This window comes from Hylobates moloch, unplaced genomic scaffold (assembly GCF_009828535.3).
Source record: "Hylobates moloch isolate HMO894 unplaced genomic scaffold, HMol_V3 SCAFFOLD_18, whole genome shotgun sequence".
Taxonomy (NCBI): domain Eukaryota; kingdom Metazoa; phylum Chordata; class Mammalia; order Primates; family Hylobatidae; genus Hylobates; species Hylobates moloch.
The window spans coordinates 35,991,960-36,014,518 of record NW_026652293.1 but is presented as its reverse complement, the minus strand read 5'-3'; the positions used below and the strand labels follow the sequence as shown (position 1 = coordinate 36,014,518).

Sequence of the window (22,559 nt, the reverse complement as noted above, 5' to 3'; positions counted from 1 at the left end):
AACAGGTTACTAATACATTTGAGAAACAATAAAGGTGCTGCTTATTTATCTTTTACCATGTGCTAGAATTGTGCTAAGTGCTTAGCATATATTAGCTCATTTAAACCTAGTACTAATCCTGAGAGGTATGTTCATTTTATTGATGAAGGCCTTGAGGATCAGAATTGTGAAATAACCTGCTAAAATCAGAAAGCTAATAGATAGTGTATCCAGGATTCCCATATGGGTTTCTTTGATTCCACAACCCATGTTTTCTATGCTGTTTTGCCTCTCTAGATAAAAGCAGAAACTCTCACATTGTAAGAGTTAATGCTTACCTAAAATGTATATTTTGAAAGTTATTAAACTTTTACTGGCCCATGTGAAAATGCCTAAGTCAGTGAGTGAGTGAAGGAATGAATGAGTGAAAGAGTGAATGAAAGAATAGGGTAGATTGGAAGTACCATATGTATTAGTCTGCCAGATATTCTAATACACTGAAAACAGATATTTATAGTGGTATATTTGTGGGAAAATTATCTTAAAAGGATTAAATTCCACTAAAAATGCAAACAAATGAAGTAGTGACAATGTAAAAACATTGAGGGGATCATGAGCTTATATACAAGATTTTTTAAAACGGATACTTAAAAGTTCATCAGTCAGTGGAGTAATAAGATGCTGTTGTAGTTCATTTTGGCCTCACTTCCTTACCTCCTTCTTTAAAAGTCCTTCCTCAGTACCTCTTGAGTAGTGGTTATTTATTCCTATTACAATGTATTTCCTTTCATTTATTTTATCTTTTTAGACTTTGGAGACTAGGTCCATTTTATTAAGCTTCAAGAGATTGAATGAAGGACAATCACTCCCCCATTTACCTACCTCCATTTACTTTGCCATTTAATCTCTTTCATTTATTTATTTTTTTGAGGCATGGTCTTAGCCTGTTGCCCAGGATGGAGTGCAGTGATGCACAATCAGGGCTCACTGCAGCCGTGACCTCCTGGGCTCCAGTGATCCTGCCTCATCCTCCCGAGTAGCTGGGACCATAGGTACATGCTACCATACCTGGCTGATTTTTGTATTTTTTGTAGAGACAGGGTTTCACCATGTTGCCTAGGCTGGTCTCGAACTCCTGGGCTCCAACAGTCTGCTTGCCTCGGCCTCCCAAAGTGTTGGGATTACAGGCATGAGCCACTGTGCCTGGCCTAATTTCTTTTAAAAAGGTGCCATTACATCCCATGAAGTGCTGGGAAGAACACTGGGGGTCTTAGCATTGAGAATGTAAGTGCTTATTTGAATGCTGTTTTCAGTGCAATACTCAGCCTTATACTCTGCCTGGTGTTCCCTTGTCCATTGAACCTCTTGTTGCCCTCTCCAGAGAATAAATCGCTAGTCTTCTGTTGGGGTTGGGGGATGGCAACTGCCCATCTGTATTGTCCGAGGAAGGGGATCTGGTGGCCTGTCTTAGTATTGCCTTCACCTGTCTACATTGCCGTCAAATCCTGAGTCCTTAGGGGATTCCACACTGTAACTCAGCTTGCCAGGTTAGGATTTAGCTTAATTCATTCTGTTTTTATTTTCTAAAATTTGTTGCTGTTTTCTCTGAATTCATAAGAAAGTTTTAAAAGGTTTGAAAGAAAAGCAATACAGAGAAGCTTAACTCTTAACATGAAAAATTTATAACTAATGGCAACATTGGGAAAAAGCAGATTGGCAGCATGTGAAAGTAAGAACATTGCACAAATGGGCATATTTAGTCAGAATTCTTAGGAGATGAACTGCTAAACATTGGTTTCAGAATCCTACATGTTTTGTGAGTGTGTGTATGCCCAAAGAACACTGAATTTGTAGGCAAAATTTTAAGTACACAGAAAAGTACTTTATAAAGCATTTATAAAGTGAATACACCGTGTAATTAGCATCCAAATCAAGTAACAGGAGGTTACTAGCAACCCAGAAGCCCCTTTCTAGTTCCTGCCAACCCTCCAACCTCTACTAAGAATAACTAATGACCCAATGTTTTACACTGTAGTTTCGTTTTGTTCATTTCTGAATTTCGTATAAATGGAATCATTTAGTATATGATCTTTTGCTCTCATTTATTTTGCCCAAATTTATGTTTGTGAGACCCATTGTGTGGTAGTTGTAGTTCATTCTTTCTCATTCCTATATAGTATTCCATTGAGTGAATATGCTAATTTAGTTTTTTCATTTTGGCAGACATTTCCAGTTTGGGTCTGCTGTGAAAAGTACTACTATGAATATTCCCATATGTGTCTTTTGGTGCCCATGTGAACATATTTCTGTTGGTTATATACATACTTCTGTTGGTTATATATGTTGAAAATTACTGGGTCACATGGTATGTGCATATTGAGCTTTAATAGATACTGCCAAACAGTTTTACTAAGTGGTTGTACCAAGTTTTACTCCTCTCAGCAGGGTGTGAGATTTCTAGTTATTCCATGTCTTTACCAACATTTGATACTGTCAGTCATTTAAATTTTTTTTTTTTTTCCCCCGAGACAGAGTCTCGCTCTGTCACCTAGGCTGGAGTGCAGTGGCACGATCTTGGCTCACTGCAACCTCCACTTTCCAGGTTCAAGCGATTCTCCTGCCTCAGCCTCCCAAGTATCTGGGTCTACAGGCGCGTGCCACCATGCCTGGTTAATTTTTTGTATTTTTAGTAGAGATGGGGTTTCGCCGTGTTGGCCAGGCTGGTCTTGATCTCCTGACCTCTGATCCACCCGCCTTGGCCACCCAAAGTGCTGAGATTACAGATGTGAGCCACCGCACCAGGCCAGTCATTTAAATTTTAGCCATTCTAGTTAGTGTATCTGTCACTGTGGTTTGCATTTGAATTTTTATGATGACTATGAGATTAAGCACCTAGTCATAAGTTTATTGGGTATTTGTATGTAGTCTTTTGTGAGAGGCCTCATTATGACCAGCACCTTTATCTTGACTTTCCCAGCCACCAGAACCATAAAATACAAATATGTATTGTTTAAGCTATCCGGTCTATGCTATTTTGTTACAGCAGCCTGAGCTTACTAAGGCAGAGGGGAAGTGCTATTGTACCAGTACCAAACATAGGCCCAAAAGCATTGTGTCGTTTTTTTTTTTTTTTTTGAGACAGAGTTTGACTCTGTTGCCCAGGCTGAGGTGCAGTGGCATGATCTGGGCTCACTCTAACCTCCACCTTTTGGGTTCAAGCAAATCTCCTGCCTCAGGCTCCTGAGTAGCTGGGATTATAGGCTCCCACTGCCACACCCAGCTAATTTTTGTAGTTTTAGTAGAGATGGGGTTTCACCATGTTGGCTAGGCTGGTCTCCAACTCCTGACCTCAAGTGATCCACCTGCCTCGGCCTCCTAAAGTGCTGGGATTACTGGCAGTGAGCCACTGCCTCTGTTTGAGCACTGTATGTTGAAACAACACACATACATATCTTACAGTTATGGTGGCTGGGAAAGTCAAGATAAAGGTGCCGGCAGATTGCCAAATTTTCAATTGAGTTGTCTGCCTTTTTCATACTGATTTGTAGATTTTCTTATAGATTTATGTTGAGTCCTTTGAATGTATGTATTGCAAAAATCTTCTGTCAATGCGGTTTATATTTTCACTTTCTTAATGATGTCTTTGGATGAACCGAAATTCTTTAATGCAGTCTACTTTATTGATTTGCTTCACAGTTCCTACTTTTTGAGTACTGTTTAAGAATTCTGTTTGCGTCAATATTGTGATGATATTACTTTATGTAGGTTTTCTTCTGAAAGCTTTATTGTTTTAGAGTATATTGATTTTTAAAAAATTTAAATGCATTTGTTCACATATCAGCCTGATCTATTGAAAAACATTTAAACACTTAAATAAACTTAAATAATAACTTTTCCACAAACTATCTATGTGATCTTTGGCAAGGCAGTTAGCATTTTTTGTTGTTGTTGTTTATTTTTAAATTATTACCTTTCCTATGGTGCTGCAGGGCAGTTAGCATTTGAACTTAATTTCTTTAACTATAGTATGATAATAATAATATCCACCTTAGAGTATTGTTGTAAGCATCATGACTATCTAAATGTTAGCTATTATTACAAAGTCAGCTATTAGCAAAGACATTTTCAGAAACAATTGGAGATACTTAGACATAGATTGGATATTAGATGACAGTAAGGAATTATTAATTTTGTGTTGTGTAGGAAAATGTCCCTATTAGGGAATGCATCATGAAAAATTAAGAGGTGAAGTAAAATGTCTCAATTCGTTCTTTAAAAGTTCAGCAAAAACAATAAAATCCCAAATATCTAGATAAAGCAAACTTGCAAAATGTTTCAAATTATTGAATTTTTTTTTTTTTTTTTTGAGATGGAGTCTTACTTCGTCACCCAGGCTGGAGCACAGGGCACTATCTTGGCTCACAGCAACCTCCGCCTCCTGGGTTCAAGCGATTCTCTTGCCTCAGCCTCATGAGTAGCTGGAATTACAGGCATACGCCACCACACCTGGCTAATTTTTGTATTTTTATTAGAGATGGGGTTTCACTATGTTGACCAGGCTGGTCTCGAATTCCTGATCTCAAGTGATCCACCCACCTTGGCCTCCCAAACTGCTGGGAATACAGATGTGAACCATCGTGCCTAGCCAAATTGTTGAGTTTATACATTAGATATGTAGATATTCATCATGTGAAATTCAGCTTTTTTGGTATGTTCGAAATTTTCATAATAAAATATTCAAGGAAAAGTTAGTAATGAATCCATAGCATTCCTATTATTTCACATTTTCTCCAAAGCTAAAGGTGCAGAAGGACCTAATTAAATGGATTTTGAGTCACTTAGCCTGTTCTGCCTGGGAAAGGAGATTAAAATGAATTTAAAATAAAATGTGAACTATATCCCTGCATACTTGAGTGGGATAAAGCTGAGCCATAAAAATACAGGTTTTGCTGGGTGTAGAAAAAAGGAGACGGTGAGGAAGGGGTATGAGATGTACTGAGTGGCTGTTAAGGGTCAGATACTCTGCTGGGTGCTGTAAAATATCACCTTTCATTCATAAAGTAATTGTACGAGGTAAGCAATATTAGAAAAGTTTGATATGAAAAGTTTGATAGAAAAGCTTTGGATAACTTGACTAACACAACTAGTGGATGGTGGAGTGAGGATTTGTACCCAGATCTGTGTTTTTGCACCTAGATCTGTTTTTGCTTTTCTTCTTTTGTTCCTACTTTCCTCTCTCCCTCCCACCATTGTCACTTTTTTCCCGCCTTCACTCACTTTCCTTCGTTCTTCCTTTCTTTCTGACTCCTTTACAAAGATTTTTATTTTTTATTTACTTTTTATTTTTTGAGATGGAGTTTCGCTCTTGTTGCCCAGCTGGAGTGCAATGGCGAAATCTCAACTCACTGCAACCTCTGCCTCCCAGGTTCAAGGAATTTTCCTGCCTCAGCCTCCCGAGTAGCTGGGATTACAGGTACCTGCCACCACGCCTGGCTAATTATTTGTAGTTTTAGTAGAGACGGGGTTTCACCATGTTGGCCAGGCTGGTCTTAAACGCTTGACCTCAGATGATCCACCCACCTTGGCCTCCCAAAGTGCTGGGATTACAGGCATGAGCCACTGCACCCGGCCTGGTTTTTTTTTTGTTGTTGTTTTTTTAATGAATGTTATTATGCTTTTCATTGTAGAAACTCTGGAAAACACATATGTATTAATTTAGGTTTTGCTACATAATAAACCACCCCAAACTTTTTTTTTTTTTTCCTGAGACAGTGTCTTGGTGTATTGCCTAGGCTGGGGTGCAGTGGCATGAACGTGGCTCATTACAGCTTCAACTTCCTGGGCTCAAGCAATCCTCCTGCCTCAGTTTCCTGAGTGGCTGGGACCACAGGCGCACACCATCATGCCTGGCTATTTTCTTTAATTTTTTTGTAGAGATGGGGTCTCATCATGTTGCCTAGCCTAGTCTCAAACTCCTGGGCTCAAGTGATCCTCCTGCCTTGGCTTCCCAAAGTACTGGGAATATAGGTGTGAGCCATTAGACCCAGCCAGTTTTTTTATTTTTGTTTTTTTATTACTTTACACTGTGTTGAGATAACCACCCCCAAAATTAGTGGCTTAAGACAGCATACATTCAGGTCACAATTCTGCTGGCAGTAATTTAAATGGGCTCAGAGGGCAGTTCTTCCAGTCTGGGCCAACCTCAGCTGTTGTCACTGGGGCTCACTCAAATGTATGAGGCATCAGCTGGGATGTCAGGATCAGCTCCTCCATGTGGCCTCCCATGCTACAGCAGACTAGCTTGGGCTTGTTCTCCTGGAGAAGGAGAAGAGGAGCCAAGAGAGCAAGCAGAAATCTGCAGTGCTCTTGGGCCTGTGTCTGGAGCTGGTAAAACAGTACTTCCCCTCTGCCTCAGTCAGCTCAGGCTGCTGTAACAGAACATCATAGACTGGATAGCATAAACAACACACACTTATATCTCACCGTTCTGGTGGCTGGGAAAGTCAAGATAAAGGTGCTGGCAGATTCAGTTGTTAGTGAGGACCCTTATCCTGGCTTGCAGAAGGCTGCTGGCTACCTTCTCATTGAGTCCACACATGGGGATAGATGGGGTGTGTGAGAGAGAGAGCGAGAGAGACAGTGAGCACATGCTCTGGTGTTTCTTCTTTTCCTTATAAGGACACTAATCCCATGATGGGGGCCCTACCCACATAGCCTCATTTAAACGTAATCATCTTCCAAAGACCCCCATCTCCAAATACTACCACATTGGGAGTTAGGCCTTCAACATAGGAATTTTGGAGGGACACAGACACTCACTCCCCAACACCCTCTATTGTACAAAGCAAGTCACAAGGCCAGCCCAGATTCAAGGAGTGAAGAAGTGTACTCTACCTCTTGGTGAGAAGAAATATAAAATAATATTGCATTGTGATATGGATGGCAGCAAGTGAGGGTGAGTGGGATGAATGTTTGCAGCCATTTTTGCAAACATTTTTTCATAACATACAAAAATAAACATCTACTTTAAGTCATTTCTAATACCATTATCAAGAGCTAATTATTGTTAATATGTTGTTCTGTGCACATATAGGGGCAGATATGTACGTACAGAGGCATTGTTTTGTCTGTGCACATACAGAGGCAGATTGTTTTTAAGAATATAATTTTCATTTAGAATCAAACTTGTGTTCTATTAGTGTATTTTCCTAGGTATTAAATTTTCCTTGAAAACATGTTTACCCTATGATGCAAAGGAAATCAACATAAATTGCTATGTTCCAGGCATTGTGCTAAGCACTTTCACTCAGTTATCTTAACTAAAAAACAAGTTTCTTGTTAATTTGCATCAAAACAAGGAATTCATTTGTTGCTACAAAGAAAAAGCAATGAAAGGACTTTGTGAAAAGGTTCAGAGAAAATGATAATGGTTAAGACATATCAGCAATACCCATTTTTCTCTTGAAACCTGATTTGTGAACTATAACAGAAAATATAGACGATAAATCCTTGTACCTATTGCCCACCAATCCAGTCTTTTCATTTTATAGGTGAAGTCATGTCATTATTTATGTATTTGTTTGATTTGGCTGTATTTCAGTATCACATTGAACATCAGTTCTTATTGTATGGGTAACATAAATAAGAAGCAGAAAATGTAGAGGGCAAAGGCCAAGGTTTGCTCCTGGGCTTGGCACTGATCAGTTGTTGACTACGAAAAAAAAAGTCACTTAATTTTTTTGAGTTCAGTTTTATCATCTGTAATTACAAAAGCTTCAATCTTCTTAAAATTGTTGTGAAGATTGACTACAGCATTTTATATCTGCACTGTCTGATGTAGTAGCCACTGGCTATAAGTGGCTATTGAGCATTTGAAATGTGGCTAGTCCAACTGAGATGTGCTGTAAGTATAAAACACACAGTAGATTTTGAACACTTAGGTGGAAAAATATATAAAATATCTTATTGATTACATGTTGAAATGGCAATACATTGTACCCATTGAGTTAAATAAAGTGTTATTAAAATTAATTCACTTGTTTATTTTTTAAATTCACTTGTAAAAATTCATTTTGGCTGCTGGAAATTAAAATATTACATATATGGCTCACATTATATTTCTACTGGACAATGTTTTGCTTAAAAAATGTTCTCTGTACAATATAGAGTACAGCATAAATGTCAGTTATAGCCAGAAAAAAAGTATAGGAGGTTTAGCTGAATATGTAAGGATTCTAAGTGGTAGCATGATGCTTATTATTTTTGCTACATTTATAATGTAAGCTTTTATTTAGGCATCTTAAGTTTTTGTGTGTTATAGAGAAGTAGGGATGGAAGTGCTAATCCAATTATGTGAGGAAATCATAATAACTTTAGTGTATTGAGCTACAGTGATGCAGGCATTGTGTTAAGTACTGTATTAGGCAGGATTCCTTTGATTACAAGTGACAGAGATGCAATCTGAATTAACTAAATTGAAAAAGGCGGATCTTGTAATCGTACAAAGGGTGGGAGTGCATCTGGGTCTCCTGAATTTCTAGAGTATAAACACTGTTTTTCCTATATACCTATCTTCCTCTCTCAAATTTACTTCTCCCTCGTCAGCAGCATTGTTCTCTCAGATCACTTATCTCCACATGTCAGAAAGAATGGCTCCTTCAACCTCTGTGTGTCATCTTTGCTCTAGAGAAGGACGGACTCAGACTTGCTGTTTCTGGTTTTAAATGGAAAAGTCCTGTGAAAAAGCCATGGTTGATCTAGCTTGGTTACAGGTACCTATCCCTGGGCTATGGCAGCTCTAACCCAACCACAGGAGAGAATTTCCCAGAAAAAGGGACCACTCTTCTTGGTTGATAAAAGAATAAATGTACACTATAGCTACTCTAGCTAATTTAATATGTACAGCCAATCAGTAGGGTAGTACCTCAATGAACGAATGAGAAACTGAGACTCAGAAAAGTTATGTATTTCGCTCAAATTCAGATATCCAGGCTGGAAGTCTGGGTCTGTCCATCTCCAAAGCCCATGTTCTTAACTACCACACTGAGAAAGTTCTAGTAAATGGGGTTTGTGTTGACTTAAGTTTTACTGAATTATTTAACAGGTCTTTGCTATTTTTTTCCTCCTATCATTGCTTCCCATTGAAAGTTAAGATAGATTGAGGACAAGGGAACTGGCCCCATGGTAATACTCAGTAAATCCCTATGGAATTGAAAACCAACACCACTATGCTCTCCAATCTTGTGACCACGGCTGTAAAGGCGTTAGAAAAGCACTGCTATCATTATCTTCGTACCATGAGCTTAAGACATACTTACCACCACTTGGACATTTCCTTTTTGTAATTTGCAATCTTCTGCCTTCTTTTGAAAACTTCTTATTTTTCACCAACACATGGTTCCCTATAGTCTGTACCACATGGGCATAGAGATTTCAGAGGCAAAGATGAAAGAGTCATACTCTGTTATTCATAAATAAAATATGGCCCAAAGGGAATTTTAAAAAATGATGATCTGTAAGTCTTTCAGAAAAATGGTCTGGAGTTTATCAGTCTCCTACTCGGATCAAAAATAAAGTCAAAGGTTTCAACTAAAATAATTTCAATAGGCTACAAATCTGTTTGTCTACTTTAATACAGTAGAAATGGAAAGTAGCAGTAAGTGACAACTTTATTGGCTGAATTCATATTAAGCAGTGTAATGGAATGCTGAGAACTCTGACCCGGACTGGTCAGAAAACCAGTCTCCTATATGTAGCTCTGTGACCTTAATCAGTAATAAGTACAAAGGCTAACTAACCGTCACTGGTGCTAAACAGCGTAGAACATTTTCATAGGTTGTTGACTGACTCTGCCCAGTGGCAGTAGTTATTCATTCATTCGACACATCTTTTTTTTGTTTTGTTTTGTTTTTGAGACGGAGTCTAGCTCTGTCACCCAGGCTGGAGTGCAGTGGTGCGATCTTAGTTCACTGCAACCTCCGCCTTCCAGGTTCAATCAATTCTCTGCCTCAGCCTCCTGAGTAGCTGGGATTACAGGCGCCCACCACCACGCCCGGCTAATTATTTGTATTTTATTAGAGATGGGGTTTCACCATGTTGGCCAGGCTGGTCTTGAACTCCTGACCTCGTGATCCACCTGCCTTGGCCTCCCAAAGTGCTGGGATTACAGGAGTGAGCCACCATGCCCAGCCTCATTTGGCACATCTTTATCAGGCATCTACCCTGTATCAGGCATGGAGTTAGGTACCAAATATGGCTCTGCCATCATGGAGCTTACAGTGTAGTATGGGAAGTCATACATGTAAGCAGGCAGTTTCAGTGTAGCATGTTGTAAGTGCTATGTTAGAAGATGTAGACTGTTCTACGGGACCTCATAAAATGATATCAAACGTGGTTTTGAGAAATTGGATGGTTTCCTGGGACGTGCTATCCATTTAGGGATCTGATGGGCAGGCTGGGATTGGCCAGGTGGGGGATCACAACAAACCTCTTTGTCTGGACTTAGAAAGAGGTTGGGAAGGGGGAAGTGGTGAAGGCTGAGGGCTGAGTCTTGAGGGAAATTAGTTGGTCCTAGAATGCAGAGTCCATTATGCTGACTACCTTTGACTGAGGGTGATAGGAAACCCTTGAATAGTTTTAAGCAACTGAGTCACATAATTAGATCTGCATTTTAGAAAGCTGAAATGTGAATCAATTTTTTCATTTTTCTGTCTTGATTTTCTTATCTTTAAATTGAAAGGGATAGTCTACCCTTTATAACTCCCTCCAGCTTTAGTAGTCCATACATTTCTCCTATTTTGGCAAAACTTAATGAAACTGCCTTTGCAAAAATTATAACAGTGAGAAAATTATGACAGTGACAAATCTGAGTTAATGACTCCATTTTGCTTCTAACCTTCAAGCTGCCCTTGTTCATTGTTGGGCACAGGCTGAACTAAGTTTGGGAGGAACTTAGTTTAACCTTGAAACAAAGATGATAACAGCCCTTCTTGCCTGAAACCAGACTGCCCATGTAGGACTAATAAATTAGCTGCAAGATTGGAAATGTAGGTTTAGGAGTCCTGTAGCCAGAGGCTGCAAGTTCTGAACCTCTTCGGTTGCTCCCTGGGGTAACATCATTATTGTAAAACCTAAGATTGGTCTGAGATGTTTTTCAGACCTTGCATTCTGAGGCACCAGCTGGCGCCACCCAGACTGGTAATCTGGCACAACCAGTTCTGCAGTGCCTCCCAGGAACAGAAGACAGCAAGAAGAACCCACTTTGACCCCCTATGATTCCATCTCTGACCCAATCAATCAGCACTCCCCACTCCCTGGCCCTGCTACGTGCCAAATCATCCTTTAAAAAAACCCTAGTGTCTGAAATTTCCAGGGAGACTGAATCGAGTAATAAAACTCTGATCTCCCGTTCAACTGGCTCTGTGTGAATTACACTCTTTCTCTATTGCAATTCCCCTGTCTTGATAAATCGGCTCTTATCTGGGCAGTGGGCAAGGTGAACTAGTTGGATGATTACATTACTTCCATGCTGATTTTGAGACCTGTTGGGCAGCAAGGCCTAAGATTACAACTAGTACTTGAAAATGAGGCAAGTTTTGTGGGTCTAGGGTGGGTGAAGGTGGGAGGTGAGGTGAGGACAAGAAGCTGAATGAATGATGTATTGTTTTTACTGGGAAAAAAGGAAATGGGAAGGTATGCAGTTTCCTTTGACAGTCTCCTGAAGAGAAACTGGTTAGGGAATAGCTTTGGCCTCTCAGCAAGCAGGTGGAATGGTACTTTGCCCCGATTCTAGTACAGATGAAATCTGACAGTTACTCCCCCCAAATTATGAAGTCTGGAATTTGCTTAATGGCAGTAGTTAGGGGTCTATACATATGGAAAAAGACTGACCATGACTTTTTTTTTTTTTAACCGTTCAAAGTGTTTGTTAATTATTTATTAAGATAAACAATTTCTTAGCCCGCATATTCATGATTCACAGATAGTTCAGGAACACAGGTATAGTGACAAACTTCTATGTAATTCAACCCAAAGAAATGCTTTATGTTCCAAAATCAGTTTGTACTCTGAGAGATATTAGCCTTCCTCATCTCAAATTCTTTAATGGAATTATAATTTCTGTAGAAATCTGCATATGCCTTCTTTCTTGGTCAGGCCACAGCAAACTTACAGAGAGCTGCAACCCCAGGGTTATAACGAATGCTCCAACAATATGAAATCACAGATGCTTGGCCAGAAGGCCACACATCCCAGGTTACACCAAGGCACTGAGAGCCATGGTAGTTATTGTCCTTGATAGGGATGTCAGCATCAACACCAATGTCTTTCCCGGATGATGGAGAAATGGACCAACTTGGTAAGTATTGATGCTGAGTGATACATACAAAGAAGTCCGTTATATGATTTTCCCCTACTTTTGAATATGTTTGAAAATTTCCCTAATAGAAAGTAAAAAGATAGAATAATAAAATAAAAATACCCCCCACTTATTACCTAAGTTTACTTTTAGCACAAATGGAAAATAAGTCAGACTCTCTCATTTGGCCATATTGAAGCTAATAGTCTCAGAACCACTGTGTCATAACACTGACATTACGCTTTAAGCTCTGTATCACCTTTAATGGCTTAAAATATTCTAGACTGTATTGAGATCATGCAAGTAGATCAAAGAAAGAGAATTACACCCAAACGAAGGGATAGCTGTACTAGGGAGTTCACTGGTAACGGAGTCAGGGATCCACAGCTCTGGGCTGGGTCTGTCCTGAAAGGCAGTCTTTGGATAGCAGGATGAGATGGAGTGATCACTGACTTTGGAGTCAGACACAATAGACTGAGCTATGTTGAAGGACAATGACAACAAATAACAATAGATAGCATTCATTGAACCCTCACTATATGCCAGGCATTATGCTAAGCTCTTTATGTACTTTATGTTATGCAATTTTAATAACTACCCTGTTTTTATTAGTATTTTATGAATCAGAAAACACAGGTTTAGAGAAGTTATCAAATTTGTCCATGACCACAAGAACATGTAATTCCCAGTAAATATTTTTGTAAATAAATATCTGAAAGTTTCCGGGCATGGTGGCTCATGCCTATAATCCCAGCACTTTGGGAGGCCGAGGCAGGCGGATCACCTGAGGTCATGAGTTTGAGACCAGCCTGGCCAACATGCTGAAACCCCGTCTCTACTAAAAACACGAAAGAATTAGCTGGGCATGGTGGTGTGTGCTTGTAATCCCAGCCACTTGGGAGGCTGAGGCAGGAGAATTGCTTGAACCCAGGAGGCGAGCCGAGATTGCGCCACTGCACTCCAGCCTGGGCAACAAGAGTGTGAAAACTCCGTCTCAAAAAAAAAAAAAAAAAAAAGAAAAAGAAAAGAAAAAATGTCTGAAATCCAGTGGTTAATGGTGGTAGGTTGTACCCCAGTTAGTTTGGATGCACGTAACAGAAAAAAGCAAAATAACAGTGGCAAAATAATAACTAAGTAGTTTGTTTTTCTCTCACCTCTAAGTAATCTAGAGATAATCAGTCTAGGGTTGCTAGGGCGCTCTGGAGCTCAGGGTTCTTCTGTTTTACTGCTTCATTGTGAATGTCTTCCACCCTGAAGGTTAACTCATGGTCCAAGTACCTGCTGGAGCTCCATATTCCAACTAGAAGAAAGGGAAAAGGATTGGAAGGACATACCACCTACCCTCCCTTTTAAGGATCCATACCAGAAATTGCACATATTATTTTTGCTTATAATTACAATGGCTACAACTTAGTCCTATGTATGCACCTAGTAGATTATAGAAAACTTCCATGTGGCAGGTCCAAGACATGAAAGAGACTGAAAAATATTTATACTATGTGGCCACATGCCCAGCTAAAGGGCATAGAAGCATAGAAGATGGAGAGCAATATTGAGGATCACTGGCAATCACTGCTTAGCCCACACTCAGCTGCATTCCAGAGTTTTATCTCTTTGGGTATGGTAATCCTTCTCATGAAACCTTTCACATTCGAATGGATAAATACATGAAAAACCCATGCACTTAGTTTAGTATTCAGAAAATGCTAGTTCCTTCCCTTTAATTAGCTGTTGTCAAGTGAGCAGCAGTGATTTGGTGCTCTGGAGACTCAGCACCCGAAGAATTTGTTCCGCGTGTGTCTGGGGTGGTGACTGCCTTCTGCATCACCATCACAGAGGATTTGCCCCAAGTTCTACATGCTCTATGGCCCAGCACCCTGTTAGGTACAATGGAGTTACAAAAAGAGGCATCCAGATTTTAAGGATCTTGAACATAAAATCACACTTAATGGGCTCAGGGCCAAACATGGGACTATCCAGGATTTAGGAAGACTTTCACTTCAGTGTTGGTTTGCAGCTGACTTTGGGGAACTATTTACCACATAAAAATTTTCAGTGTTTTCTTCAAGACTGAGAGAAGTCGATCACAGAACCAGCCCATCATAGTCTTCAGCCCACTTGAGAAGCTGAAGTTTTCCTACTTGTAAAATGACAGATGAAAAGGACTGATGCTTCCATGAGTTACTCTTGAAACGGTAATGTAGGTGTATCTGTGTGTGGAAAAACACACTCAGTGCTTTTTCTTATTTTCTCACAAGTCAACACAAATTAAAGGATTCTGTGATCAAATGGGCACTTTTCCCCCCACAAACAAACAATCAATTCTGCAGTGGACACCAGCTGCATGTCCTCCAATTCTGAAACTATCTACCAGGAGATAGTGTCAGATACCACTGATATAGTTCCCAAAACTGCTCCCCCAACCTACCACCTCCACTTTCCGACACCAGTTGCAAGTTTGGGCCTCTAAAACTTCTGATCGACCAGCTTCAAGTTTGGGTTCCCACGATCCCCTCTTTGGGTTGATTAATTTGCTGGAGTGGCTCACAGAACTCAGGGAAACAGGTTTATTGGGTTATAATAAAGGATATTACAAAGATACAAGGAAAGGGATGCCAAGCTGCCATGCCCTTTCTGGGTGCACCATCCTCCAGGAACCTCCACTTACTCAGCTATCTAGAAGGTCCCCAAACCCTGTCCTCTTGGGCCTTGTATGAAGACTTCATTGGGTAGGCATGATTGAAGCATGGACAACTATGTTAAAATGTGATTCATGGACAAAAAGTATATGATCTAAACCCAATAAGGCCTGTTTAGACTCTATTTGTCTTCTCTGTGCAGCATTTCATCCCCCAGGGATGGGGCAGGACACCCTGTGGGATGAGGGTCTTATGACCCACAATCAGATAAGAGTCCTGCCTTGGACAGGTGAAAGTAGGGAGGTAGAACATCAGAGAGAGAGAGAGAGAGAGAGAAAGAGAAAGAGATTTTGTTTACTATGTCGAGGGCTATGGGAGTTATTATACAGGAACTGTGGATTGTATTATATATATTATATATAATATATATAATACAATATTATATATAATATATATAATACAATATTATATATAATATATAATACAATATTATATATATTATATATAATACAATATTATATATATTATATATATAATATATATATGTCACAGTATAACATTGCTGTGGTTTGAATATCCCCTCCACAACTCATGTTGAACTTTAATTGCCATTCTGACAGTAATAAGAGGTGGTACCATTAACAGGTGATTAGGCCATAAGGGGTCCACCCTGATGAACGGATTAATGCCATTACTATGGGAGTGCACTCTTGATGAAAGCGAGTTTGCCTCCCCCTCAACCCCCTTGTTCTCTCTTCCTTTCTTATCCTCTCTTGCCCTCCTGCCTTATTTCATGGGATGATGCAGCACGAAGGCCCTCACCACATGTAGGCTCCTTGATCTTGGACTTCCTGGCCCCAGAAACTGTAAGAAATAAATCTCTGCTCTTTGTAAATTACCCAGTCTCCTGTATTCTATTATAGCAGCATAAAATGAACCAAGGCAAATGTTATACTGTGAGCATGTCCTTGAAAAGTCAAGGATAAGTTAAATGTTAGCAAATGGAAATGTGTTTTTTAAGTGAGCTCATTAAAGAAACCAGAGCAATTTTTCTGTAAACTAAAGATGGCTTCCAAGATAAAGTTTTTTGGTATTTTCATTCAATTAGCAGATACTTACTGAGCACCTACTACTTGGCAGGCACTGTGCTAGACCTCATAAAACATGATGGGTATTGTCTTCACCTGCCAGAGTTGCTCAAAATACATGAATAATAAATTGACAAATATATTCTCAGACTAATATACCATCAAATAATAACATTTGTAGGGCCGGGCGCGGTGGCTCACGCTTGTAATCCCAGCACTTTGGGAGGACGAGGCGGGCGGATCACGAGGTCAGGAGATCGAGACCACGGTGAAACCCCGTCTCTACTAAAAATACAAAAAATCAGCCGGGCGTGGTGGCGGGCGCCTGTAGTCCCAGCTACTCGGAGAGGCTGAGGCAGGAGAATGGCATGAACCCGGGAGGTGGAGCTTGCAGTGAGCCGAGACTGCGCCACTGCACTCCAGCCTGGGCGACAGAGCGAGACTCCGTCTCAAAAAAAAAAAAAAAAAAACAATTGAAAAAAACAACAACAACAACAACAACAAAAAAAAACATTTGTTACATCAATTATAAAAGTTTTTGAACATATTAACATTTAAGAAATCTTGGAGTATCTTAAGATTGATAGTATGTCATACTTCGTTTAGTAGCATATTTTTCTTATGTTGTGACTTAAAATGGATGGTTTCTTAGATTTGATAAAATGCAGTATTTAAGTAGGGCTTTAGTGTTTATTATGTGCTTCCATGTGCCTCATTTGATTCTTTCTTCTTTTTTTTCTTGAGACGGAGTCTCGCTCTGTCACCCAGGCTGGAGTGCAGTGGCATGATCTCGGCTCACTGCAACCTCTGCCTCCCAGGTTCAAGTGATTCTCCTGCTTCAGCCTCCTGAGTAGCTGGAGCTACAGGCATGTGCCACCACGCCCGGCTAATTTTTTGTTTGTTTGTTTTTTAGTAGAGACGGAGTTTCACCATGTTGGCCAGGCTGGTCTCCAACTCCTGACCTCAGGTGATCTGCCTGCCTCAGCCTCCCAAAGTGCAATTTCCATAAGTTGCCCAAACCATTTTCCACTGACCACACTTAGTAAGGCAGGTCAGATCTAAGGAATGACCTAAATATCCTTCAGCTTTCACTTTGATCAGTGGAATTGCCTCTTTAGGCTGCCGCAGTGGCCAAAGCATGATCAGAAAGATGGAGGTTTGAATCCTAACTGATGGTTGTGTAACCCTGGGCCAGTTACTTAACCTCTCCAAGTCTGCCTCAAAATAAGAATAAAATCTTTAGATTTAAGGTAGGTAAGGCACCTGGCAAATGATAAATAATCAATGGCAGTTATTTTGTTACTATTAGAGCGTCAAGGAAACACAGGTTTCATGATATTGGGTTATCTTAAAAAAAAAAAATGCCCTACCTGGGAAATTTGTCCTATTTTCTGGAAGACCCAGAACCCCATCAAGCACCAAGAACAGATATCCCAACTCCTAAGAAACATTGTAGGAATAGTTCAGATTTTCTTCTGTTAAATGTCATCCATCAGCTCACCCAATTTTTTCCAGCATACCTCCTCTTCTCTCTTGTGTGTTGCTTTATATGTCGCTCTTGACAGCTGCTACTATTTATGCATGCATTTCTACAGCAAAACCTTGATTAACTGGGACACAGCAAACTGTAGCACTTAAATGACTATGGTTTTCCCCTATGGACATCATTTGGAGGAGAGAGGGAAGTGACAACTAAAGTTTTGAGAACTGAAGAGAATCATGTAATTCAACATCTTCGATTTTACTGCTGAGAGAAGGAGAATGGATCAAGGCCGCCCTGCTGATTAAGAGCAGAGTCAGGAGAGGATTCTCAGTCTATTCTGCTTGCTTCTGGACTGTGGCCTAAAGACGTGTCTTTTGGCATCTCTCTTGGGGGTATTTCTCCTTAAGGTTTTGCCACTACACTGCAGGTCTCAAACTCAAATGCCTGCAAGGGCTAACTGGTAGTAGGAATGAGTGGAGGAGGCTGAGTATTCTACATTGGGAAGTAGTAGTGAACTATGGCCCTCAGACTGGAGCCTATGTACCCTCTGTAAAGGCATCTAAACTAAAATGTTTTTCATTTTAAGAAGTACAGGACAGACAAAACATGTCTGGGCGTCAGAGATGGCTTGATGTTCCCCAGTTGGAGTGCCTTGCACTATGTATATCTATAGGCCTTATTCAGTAAGGAGATAATCTGGATTATGGCCCTCAGGCACATTGCCAAAGTAAGTTTCAATACTGTGCACTGATTTATGTTTGTTAAAACAGAAAATTGAAGAGACGCATTTTAGAAACCTGATCATAATATATTTTGTAACAGAGAGAACAGTGTAGAAGCTCTGGCTTCATTTACTGTCTGCTTAGCCAAAACTCTTTGCAGTCCAATTAGCCAAATGAATTCAGATGTCACAGTGTATAGGACATTCATAATTGGGAACACCAGGACCTCTTAGTATCAGAGATTGTCCCATAACATAGACATTCAAACATTTATAATCAGGACACACAGTGAGAAATACATTTATATCATTAGTGAGCAGAAACATACACACACTCATACATATCACACAAACCCAAAACAATATTTTAAGAAACAATATCTTACTGTGTTCCAAACTCTGATGTTTTCCAACCTATTTCATTTTTATGAAAATACTTTATAATTTACTCATCAGCTACAGCATATAGTTTAAATCACTGGACTAGATAATGCCATGACATTTTTGTTTATTCATTAATTCAGTAGATATTTACTCAATATCTAATGAGAGTGAGGTGCTCTTTGGAGTGTCCTGGGGGACGCAAACATGAACAAAACATGGATTTTTGCCCTCAAAGAGTCCAAATCCAATAGGAAATACATACACATGAATATTTAAAAACTCAGGGCAAAACAATCAGTTCACATTTTACAAACTGCTTCTATGTTATCATATGTCATAATAACAACAAATCTCTTACGTAAGCTGGGCAGATTTTAGCTTAATTTTACAGATGGGAAGTTGCATTTTTGAAAAAGTGGCATTTTAAAAAGAAGTGGGATGATAGTAATAATAGATAGCATATGTTAAGCACTTATTATATGTTAGGAACTAATTTACTTCTTACTATAACCTTATTATGATGGCATTACTATAATCCTCACTTTACAGAGGAGAAAAGTGAGGCAGAGAGGTTAAGTAACTTGCCCAAAGTCATAGAGCCAAGAGTCATTGGAACTAAGAATCAATCATAGGCAACTTCAATTTTTTTTTTTTTTTTTGAGATGGAGTCTCGCTTTGTTGGCCTACTGCTAGCTCCACCTCCCGGGTTCAAGCGATTCTCCTGCCTCAGCCTCCTGAGTAGCTGGGACTACAGGGGCCTGCCACCACGCCTGGTTATTTTTTTATATTTTTAGTAGATACAGGGTTTCACCATGTTAGCCAGGATGGTCTCAATCTCCTGACCTCGTGATCCGCCCACCTCAGCCTCCCAAAGTGCCAGGACCACAGGTGTGAGCCACCGCACCTGGCTGGCAACTTCAATCTTAATCAATGTATTATATTCCCTGGAAATGAAAATCACAGATCAAAATCCTACATAGGTCATGGCATACTTACCTTGATCTCTTAGCCCACCCCAAAAGTGATGTGGCATCCGCTGTGACAGGACAGCATTTGGAATGGGGTGTGTATGAAGGGGATGGGGTGGAATAGAGCCTGGTTCCTCAATATTCCTCAGTGTCACTAATCTTCATCAAGTTAATAAAGCACCTGAAGGCAGCAAGAGAAAAGACAAAGGGAATGATTGCTCTCCCCAAAAGAGGGCATCTTATCCTTTGCTGTTGTCTCATGTGTGATGTAGTATTTTTGAGATAAGTTATGAAGTAGTCTTGAGTTTGGAAAACCAAGAGTTAGGCTGTAAATGTTCACCTTGTGTTTGACCAGTGCCACCTCCCTTAAGCCTAAATTCTCATTCAAAGTTACAAAGACAATTTTCCATTAGGATATCCCTGGAAAAAATAATATTTAGCCTTTATTGAGCTTTTCCCATGAGAAAAACTAGACTGCCAGGCACTGAGCGTAGAGCTGCACCCAAGACAGACCAATAATAGTAATAGAGAACAATTAAGTACTACTCTCTCAATCTCTCTCTCTCTCTCTCTCTCTCTCTATATATATATATATATATATATGTTAGGTACTAATCTAATTCTATATAATGATGGTACTCATATTATGCTTGTTTTATAGAGTAGAACAGTGAGATATTCATTGATAAGTATATGAATTTGATCTTTAGCACAGTAAAGAAAATTTTAATGTTGAAATTGGTGCATATCCAAATTTAGGCCCAAGCCCTAGTTTTTAGGCTGTTGTAAATTAACCTAGTTATTGTATTTTCCTGCCTTAATATGCTCCTTATATCTTCAACTTTATAGGATTATTAATAGTTATCCTGATTGACTTTATTTATATTAAGTATAAAGATAAAATTCTTATAGCCCATTCAGATTTTTCTTTACACTTGCAAACTCCAGAGATAGATATTGAAAAATACAAAGGCATATGTCTCATCTATAATTTCTTTCAGCAATATGTCTGCAAGTTGAAATTGAGCAAAAATAACTGAAAGTGCTCTTTTTGAAAATAATAATTTTCACTTTCCAAAAATGATCCTGTATTTATTTATTTTTTTTTTTGAGACAGGGTCTCAGTCTGTCACTGAGGCTGGTTCTAAATTCTATTAATCCAATGATTATAGTCCAGCGTTTGTCAGGGCACATGATGAACACTAGGTATTTACTGTCCCTGTGTGTCGGTAATGAATTAAAAGAAAAAGTACAGAGAAAGATTATTTAAGATGTTATGGGAAAAGATTTATTAGACTTTACAGAATTATTACTTTAGTCAAGTAACTAAAATAGTTCAGTCTGACAGATTTGGAAAATTGAAAGTATAAAAATTTGTTTTAAAATTTTTATTGCAGTTTTTCCTGCCACCATTCAGATTGATCTTGTTATAAATGAGCATTAACTCTGATTTGCAATTCAGGTCACACCATACCTTCATCAAAGAATGCAGTTGGGAAAGCAACTGGCCAGGAAGTTTAGGTTTCCCCAGAAGGACTGGAAGGATTTAGAAAACATTTCTTTGGACTTCTTCTGATTGATGCTCTTCCTACAAGAATCTGTGTTTGGGTGATCCTTGTACAGGAAAATGTCTCTTAGTCCAATTTATTTTATGTAGACCTGTGTAGAGCTAGAGCTTCCCGGAAACTTTCTGAGACCCAAATGATCTGGACTGAAGTCTCTTAGATGCTATTGTTTGATTTTGTGTCCTTAGGTGATTGAAATAAGGACAGCAAGAGAAAACCACGTAAGATGAGAAGAAAGCAAAGCTGGCTTTTGTGTACGGGCTCAAGTACATTTTACATGCATGTACTTTTTTCTCGTTTTGGTGAGGAAACTCTGTCAAATGACTCTTGACGGGCGCCTCACTTAGTCCCTCCAAGTTTTAGTAGAGAAAATGATAATTTTTAACCAAGACTTACTTGATCTTGACCTAAGATGATGAGAATGAGCAATCCTTCTGAAATCTTATTATTTTAGGTGAAAATAAACATTTGATAATTACATTTTAAGACTTACCAGAGTTTATCCAGGTTTTGTTAAGGTCCACAACTTAAACAATGTCGGAGTCTTCTTTTAAGAATACACGATGACAAATACAAAATTAGGTACACAGCTTAATTAACTTCATGATAAATTCTCGTCTGATTATGAGTGACTGCTTTCTTTGGCCAGAATTATGAAAGAAAAATAAGGGGTGAGGCTAGAGGATGAGGAAAAAAAAATCCTTTTCTATCTTGCTTCCCAAGCAGGCCTTCAAGCTAGCTAACTGATACAGGCTTTCCTCCAGGTCCTAAGGTAAATGGTGGCGGATCTGAAAATGCGTCGGACTTAACCTTGCCCTTCTCCCCAGTTTATTCGCTCAACAAAGAGTTCTAAACAGTCACATCTGCTCTCTAGGCAGAACGGACGCTGCCTGCTAGTATTAGAATATCCAACTCTTTGATATCTCCCTTAGGGATCATCCCTATTCTGGAGAATGTGCAAAATATTGCTCTTCCTTTATATCCTAGCATAGATATATTCTGGCACTTAACATGCATTCTTTTTCTGTTGAATTGAGTTACAAGTCAGTTCTCTAGGACGGATACCGTCCTGGTGGCTTTGGCGGAATCTTCCGGTGAAAATAGGCTAAGTTGCATGAAATGGGTGTGTCTGGATTTTACCACAAGACCCCTGGTCCTCAAAGCTTCGCAGGCCGAGATACCTCGCCCCTTTCTTCTCTGCCACACGCGTGCGAACACACCCTCTCAACCCTCGTCGTAGTAGTCCCCTCCCCCGACCACCCCGCCCTGTTTCCCGCCTTCAACCCCCCTCCTCACGAACCTCCTCTCCCCTCCTACCTCCCTTTCCTTCCCTCCCCGCGGGCCAGCGGCTTTGGCGCTGCCCTGCTGCGCGGCGGG

The 22,559-nt window shown here is 39.7% G+C and overlaps 1 protein-coding gene across 5 annotated transcripts in view; it reads left to right on the top strand.

The window, feature by feature from the left end:
• Positions 1 to 22,559, top strand: part of DNAJC6 (DnaJ heat shock protein family (Hsp40) member C6) — a 168,050-nt gene that overhangs the window by 32,552 nt on the left and 112,939 nt on the right. The window lies entirely within an intron of this gene.